The sequence below is a fragment of the Anopheles moucheti genome (genome assembly GCF_943734755.1).
Source record: "Anopheles moucheti chromosome X unlocalized genomic scaffold, idAnoMoucSN_F20_07 X_unloc_45, whole genome shotgun sequence".
In the NCBI taxonomy this organism is placed as follows: Eukaryota; Metazoa; Arthropoda; class Insecta; order Diptera; family Culicidae; genus Anopheles; species Anopheles moucheti.
The window spans coordinates 25,001-32,500 of record NW_026453554.1 but is presented as its reverse complement, the minus strand read 5'-3'; the positions used below and the strand labels follow the sequence as shown (position 1 = coordinate 32,500).

Genomic DNA, 7,500 nt, shown 5'->3' with positions numbered 1-7,500 from the left:
CAAGAATGTGTGCATCGGTCGGGTTTAAACGTCCGATGCGCCATATGCGTTCAACGTGTCGGTGTTCATGTGTCCTGCAGTTCACATTCTGACGCGCATTTAGCTGCGGTCTTCATCGATCCATGAGCCGAGTGATCCCCTGCCTAGGGTTTTGGTATGTTCAACTGTCTCCTATGTTTTCGTTATGCGCTAGGTGCATCTCTCACAACTTAAGTTCCCCGGACAGCGTAACCGTGCACCTCTCGGTTCCTTCGAAGCCGTCCAGGGTGGACAAGGATGACCATTGGTCTTCCTTCCCATTGATCGACGCGCGATGTGGGCGGCATCGGCGCGATCTTGCACAACTTTCGTTCTCTTGATTAGGTTCTCTCTCGCTCGAGGCCAGTGTTTAAATATGTTCTAGTGGGTCTTTACCTTCGCCCATGTGTCACACACTTTACGCGTTCGATGGCTGCCATTGGGAGTGTGCGCACAGGTACGAAGGCCACTGGCCTACGGTCGCGCACGCTCAATATCGTAGTATAGACACACCTCTCTCGCGGGTCTAATTGGCGTGCGCGGCCCCCAAAAGGTAACATAGCAGTTTGTTCTGCTGATACCGTGTTTCTCTATCTCTCTAACCAACTCACACAACAACATATATGTATTGATCGGTAATGATCCTTCCGCAGGTTCACCTACGGAAACCTTGTTACGACTTTTACTTCCTCTAAATCATCAAGTTCGGTCAACTTCGGCCATGCCAGCTGCAGCTCACGAAGGAACCGCGGAAGGTGTGCCTCCAGAGACCTCACTAAATAATCCATCGGTAGTAGCGACGGGCGGTGTGTACAAAGGGCAGGGACGTAATCAGCGCTAGCTAATGACTAGCACTTACTAGAAATTCCAGGTTCATGGGGACCGTTGCAGTCCCCAATCCCAACTAAATGAGCATTTGGGTGATTTCCCGTTCCTCTCGGAATGGGGGCGCCAATTGGCGAGAACACGCTGCTGCTCACATTGTAGCACGCGTGCAGCCCAGAACATCTAAGGGCATCACGGACCTGTTATCGCTCATTCTCACCTTGCTAAACACAAGTTGTCCCGCTAAGCAGGGCAAACGTGGCCGACGACCGCCCGTGAAGGGGCCGCCGGCCTTGACGTCAGGTGCGCCCGGAGGTGCACTGCTGACAGCGTTCTAGTTAGCTTGTTTGAGTCGCGTTCGTTATCGGAATTAACCAGACAAATCATTCCACGAACTAAGAACGGCCATGCACCACTACCCTTAAATTTGAGAAAGAGCTCTCAATCTGTCTTACCTCGATAAGTTCGGACCTGGTAAATTTTCCCGTGTTGAGTCAAATTAAGCCGCAAGCTCCACTTCGTTTTTTTTTTTGTTAACACTCAGGGATTTATTTGTACAAAGCTTAAAATAAACTTATATCTATCCCTTTTCTCCCCCTCCTGGACCCGTTCCCTAGCGGGGCTTGGGACCAGGAGTATTAAGCGCAAGTGGCATCGCCTTTATTAATTCAATTAATCGTATGGGTCTCCCATCGCATTCGATAATGCCGTTCCTCTATTTACTTTCCACCCCCGAAATTCCCCTCGCTTATCGGCCGGAAGTAGTAGATTCCGTGATAGATGCCAGGGAATCTGCAGATAGCACCTCACGCACCCCCTGGTTGGACGGCTCCCTTCGTGATGTTCGACGTAGCCGCTCCATCTCTCGTCTTCTCACACGCCGCCGGATGATGTCCGCCTCCGAAGGGGCTGTCCGACTCCGCCGGCTTCTACCTCGTGGGACTGGTGGTAGAGTCCCTTCCCTCGCTCGTTGACGATAGACCCGCTGTAGGTAGAGTCTTCGCTCATGTCGCGCTCTCAAGGTACTCGGAGAAGGAGGCAGTCCGCGTCCTCGTGTGGGGATGGGTGGTGGCGCTTCTCCTGCTTCCTCCGCCTGCACCGCCGCCATCAGAATGATCCTCTCACGATCACGTTCAGCTGCTGCCAGTGCGGATGCAAGGCGCACTTCCGCCCGTTCTTCAGCCCTTCGACGACCTCTTCTGTTTCGGCTGGCTCGACCTCGGTTGACTCGGAAGAGGTCCGCCACCCCGTCGACAGACACCTGCTCGCCATCCTGTGCACCAGCGTCGTCTGCTGATGTTATCGCCGGTTGCGATTCGAGATGTGCACGAAGGTTGAGCTGCAGCTCATCCTCGCGCCAGAGCTGCTGTAACACCTTCGTGATTCTGCGAGCAGCTTCCTGGATGTTGTTCCACCGCTCGGGGCTCTCCAGCAACTTCATGCCCATGTTGTCCTCGTTGACCGGGTCGCTGGTGCCGTACCTCAGCAGCTCCACTCGGATGTCCTGGAACACCTCGCACCGGAACAGCACGTGGGCCACCGACTCGACAGACCCCGGGCACCGTGGGCACTCCGCCGATGGGGCAAAACCGCAGACATGGAGGTATTCCCGGAAGAAACCGTGCCCGGTTAACACCTGCGAGAGGTGGAAATCCACCTCTCCATGCCGCCTTCCCATCCACTGGTGCAGGTCCGGGATCACTCGGTGGGCCCAAACCACGTACCGACTGGCCGTTGATGCTGCGGCCGCCTCGTCCCATGCTCTCTGCCACTCCTGCAGAGTCCTCTGCCGCTCCTCCAGCCGGATGTCCTTGCGGCTGGCACCCGGAGCAGCTAGGAGCCTCCGATGGCACCTTGCGTCCTCTCGCACCAGCAGCCTGAACGGCACAAGGCCTGCTAGCACGACTCCGGTCTCGTATGCCACCGACACGAACGAGCTGGTGACGCCACGTGCCAGGGGCTTCTGCACCTGGGCCAGCTTCCGTCGGCACCACTGCAGATCCGTCGCCTCAGACCACACGGGGGCAGCATACCGGACGATCGACTCCGCCACCGCCGCCAACAACCGACGCTTGGCCACCTGGGGTCCACTGTGGTTTCTCATGACTGAGGTGACCACGCCTACCACGCGGAGGGCTTTGGCCGTCGACAGCTCCACGTGTGGCTTCCACGAAAGGTGGTCGTGGATCTGGACCCCCAGGTACCGGATCGACTGCTTACTGTGGATGATGGTGTCTCCGACGCGGAACGGCACCCTCAGTTCACCTCTCCGCAGGCTGGAGATCATCACGCCCTCGGTCTTCTCCGGAGCGAGCTGCAGGTGATGGTCCTCCATCCAGGCCGCGATCGCGTCCACCGCCTGTTCAGCTACAGATGCCGCCTCCTCTGGTGTGCACCCCTGTGCCAGGACCGCAATATCGTCCGCAAAGCCGATGACGCTGGCCCCTTCGGGGAGCTCGACCCGTAACACGCCGTCATACATAATGTTCCACAGTGTCGGGCCCAGGATGGACCCCTGTGGAACACCTGCAGTCACTCGACGTGTAACGGGCCCGTCTGCGGTGTCATAGACGAGCTCCCTGTCGGTGAAATAGTCCTTCAGGATGTTGCGGATCTGCCTCGGCACACCCTTGTCCTCGAGCGCAGCAGCGATGCACTGCCAGCTGGCAGTGTTAAATGCGTTGCGCACGTCCAGCGCAACAACCAGGAGGCAGCGCTTGTCCCGGTTGTTAGTCCGTCCGAATGACATCGCGCGACGGCCCGCATTCACCACCAGTTGGATCGCCTGTACAGTCGAACGGCCCTTCCGGAACCCGAACTGGTTTTCCGCCAACCTTGGCGAATCCAAGTCCTCCACGACGTCGTTGATCCGCGTCAGCAGCATCCGCTCATATACCTTTCCCGGGTTGTTCAGCAGCAGGATCGGGCGCGCAGAAGAAGCGAGTCCCGGTGGCTTGCCCGGCTTGGGGACAAGGGCCAGCTTTTGTCTCTTCCATTCATCCGGAAACCGCTCGCTGTCCAAGCATTCCTGGAACATGTCACGAAAGACCTCCGGATGCTTCCGAATGGCGGCAGTCAGAGCGGCATTCGGCACACCGTCCAGACCTGGGGCCTTCCGCGGGTTCAGTGAGCTCGCGATGTCCAGCAGCTCCTGCGTTGAGACGGCCCGAACTGGTTCCTCTTCCCCTCTCTCCAGGACTTGGCCTGACGACGAAGGCCAGTCAACTGGAGGATGCTGGGGGAACAGAGTGGAGACGACGCTCTCCAGAACCGATGGGTCGCGCTCCCTCGCTGTCCAGCTTCCACGGAGGCGGCTTAGCACGTTACGGAACCACTGTCCCGTCTCGTCATCCGCGAGCCCCTGCAGCATCTCGTCGAAGTGCGTTCTCTTGCTGGTGGTGATAGCTGTCTCCAGGGCGGTCCGCACCTGAAGGAGATCGCTGGCTGCGGCGAGCTGCTCTGCCTCGTTGGTTGCGGCATCGAAGCGATCCTTAGCGAGGCGGCAGTCCTCACACAAGGCCTCGATCGCTGGCGTCCACCAATAAGCAGGTCGTCCCGAATGGCCTTGCGAAGGGAACACTCGCGCCATGGTTCCGTCGCAAGCTTCCGTCAGGACCCTCTCCAAGCTTCCCGCACTTGTAACCCGCTCTGCGAACGATGCTACGTCGAGCGCCACGTCGAAAAGCCGGGCGTCAAACTGACGGGTACGCCATCTCGTGCCGCTTTCTCGCGTAGAAGGACTCTCCTGTCGACGACGATCTGCCGCTGGCCGCTGAAGAAACTCCCCCACAGCAAACCGAATGTACACGTGGTCGCTGTACGAGTACCGGCTCATTATTCTCCATCGATGCTCCGGAAAGGTGTTAGCTCCGGCGATGCTGCGACTGGCGAAGGCAACATCCACCACGCTCGGACGAGCCACTCCGTTGCCCAGGAAGGTTGGGGCGGTGCCGGTGTTTAACACCTCCAGCCCCAAGCTGTCGACGAGCTGGACCACAATCTCGCCCTTTGCGTTGGTGCGGCCACTACCCCAAGCGCTATGCCACGCGTTAAGGTCCCCTGCCATGACGACGTGCGAGTGACCTCTCGCTACCACTTCGATGCGCTGCATGATCTCCTCGAACTCTGGAACACCCGCTGAAGGCGACACATAGCAGCAAATGAACAGGACGCCGTTGATCCGGGCAGCCGCGATCCCAGACTGCGTCACGGAGACCACCTGCTGAACCGGATAAGACTCGCTGCTGGCAATGATGGCCACCTTCCCGTCCCTGTCCGCCACCCAGTTCCCGTTGTTCCTGGGAACACTATGCAGCTCCACCATTAAGCAGACGTCCGCCCGCTCCGTCCTCATCGTGTTGAGCGCAAGATCTTGTGCGCTCCTGCTGCGGTTCACGTTAATCTGGAGCACATCCATCTAGTTTGAGGGCTGTGCACCACAGGCTGCAGCACCGATGCGATGGGCACCGCCGCACAGCATACACTTGATGTCATTGGTGCAACCCGACGCCTTGTGGTTGTGGTCGCCGCATCGTATACAACACTTAGACCTGTCGTCCCCAGTACATCTTGCGGCGATGTGCCCCCGCTCCAAACACCGGAAGCACCGAGCCAGCTGACCCGACACTTTTGGGGCTTCGTGCACCGCACAATACGTGTAGCCCAGCTCCAGCCGTCGGTCCTTGACGAGATCGGCTTCTGCTCGTGGGAGGCGCACGCGGGCCCGCTTCGTCATATCACGACGCTCCCAAAGGTTCACGGTAGCTACCGACGACTGCTTGCCCAGAGAGGTCATGATCGCCTTTTTGATAGCTTCTTCGTCGACCATGTTATCAATCCCGGTCAGGACGACCTCAGCCATCTCGGTCCTGACGGATGCAGATCCACTCTCCCCGATGACCTCCTGAATGATGTCCTTCAGCGCGGCACTATCAACGTCGCGGCTCAACGGCAGCAGAAGGTGGTCTTTTGGCGTTCTTCTGCCAACACCAATTTGCCGCTGGAAATCAGCTATCCGCGGACTGGTCCGGAGCTTCACGTACATATCCTTGTAGGACACTCCTGGGGCAGGCACAACGACGATTTCATCTGGACGTTTCCGTCTCGGGCGCCGCTTCTCCTGCTGTTGTTGCATGTTCGTCCACTGCTGCTGCTGGTATGCTGGCTGCTGCTTACTCTGCTTCCGCAGCAACTGGCCCTGCAAACGCCACTGTTGTTGCTGGGGCTGCCCAGCCGAACGCTGTCCGCTCTGATGTTGCTGCGGACGTTGCTGCTGTTGCCGCTGCGGCTGCTGCCGTTGCGAAAGCTGCGGCCACTGCTGCTGATGCTGCTGAGCCGGCTGCTGGCGTGCCGGCTTACGGCGCACCACCTCGGCCCAGGAGCCGCCTTCCTGGTCCGGAGACGGCACCACCGTAGCCGTCACCGCACCCTCTCGCTGTTGTGCCAGCTGCTGCTGCTGCTGTCGCCACCGTTGGCGCTGCTGGTCATCCAGTTGCTGCCGCTGGTCTTGCCGTCTTTGGAACTCCTGCTTTCGCAGCAGCTCCTGCTCTCGCTGCAGATCCTGCTGGCTCCCCAGTCGAGCTCCACCGATATCCCCAAGAGTTTGCGCCAGAAGAGCGTTGAAGAGCTCTTTCTCCTTGCGGAGCTCCTCGCGGTGTTCAGCTTCGCGCAAACGGGTGTCCTGTCGCGCCTGCTTCGCCTCCTCTCGCGCTTCCTTCAGCTGTGTGCTAGAGGTCTCCATTTGCAGGCGCAACAACTGGATTTGCTCCTCCAACCGCTTTACCAAACCGACCAACATCTCATTGTCGGCTTTAGAATCAGCCAACATCCGGCGTACTTCTCCAGTAGAAACCGGCGTTGAAGTAGACACCGGTTTCGTCCCCGGTTTCGTCGCCGTTACCGGAGGTTTTGCACCTCCCGTCGCCATAGCCTTCGCTGGTGCACTAGTCGATTCTCGGCTCGAGGATGACGATTCCTCGGCGATGGACCCAAGTTGCCTTTCGTACCCCTGCTTCTTGGTTCCGATAGGCAGACGCTCGTCCACCGATATGGTCCTTCCCCTCAGTCGCGTTTCCATGGTGGCGGGTTGTTCCTTCCCCCGCCACCGCTAACGTTTCCTGGCGCTACGACGCTATAAGAGATCGCCAAACTATGTCGTGTGCGAAGAGAAGCTACTCCCACCAAACTGAAGGTGACGCTGCTGAAAACCTGAATAACCTTCCCCCCACCAGATGCCGCTGCTGCGAATTTTAACTCACCACCAACAGATGGCGCTTCGTTGTTTCTCCCTCTGAACACCAGATGTCGCCACCAGGTGTCACTCGTCGCTGCCGACCTCCACACAAAGATGGCGCTGCTCAGTTCACTCGTAGATGGCGCCACTTAAAGCCTGGTTTCGCGTACAGATGGCGCTGCTCAGCTTTCTTCCGTCGACTTGAAGATTTCGCCACCCACCAGATGTCGCTGTTCGGCTTCCTCCGTCCGCGGCTATCGACAAGATGTTGTGCCGTACCTCCACGCGCGGCAATACACGTGTGCACGGTCTTCGACGCGGAACACCACGCGCGGGCAACAGCCAATGGAAAATTCCACTCACCGTCACACTCCCACCAACACAGAACGCCACGCGCGGGCAATAGCCGACGGAAAGTTCCACTC

General features: G+C 58.5%; 1 non-coding gene across 1 annotated transcript in view; it reads right to left on the bottom strand.

Moving 5' to 3' along the window:
- Positions 1 to 151, bottom strand: part of LOC128308575 (5.8S ribosomal RNA) — a 158-nt gene extending 7 nt beyond the window's left edge. The window contains exon 1 of the ribosomal RNA XR_008288393.1: positions 1 to 151. This exon is cut by the window's left edge and continues 7 nt beyond it. This is a non-coding gene — a ribosomal RNA (5.8S ribosomal RNA).
- Positions 152 to 7,500: the final 7,349 nt, after the last annotated feature.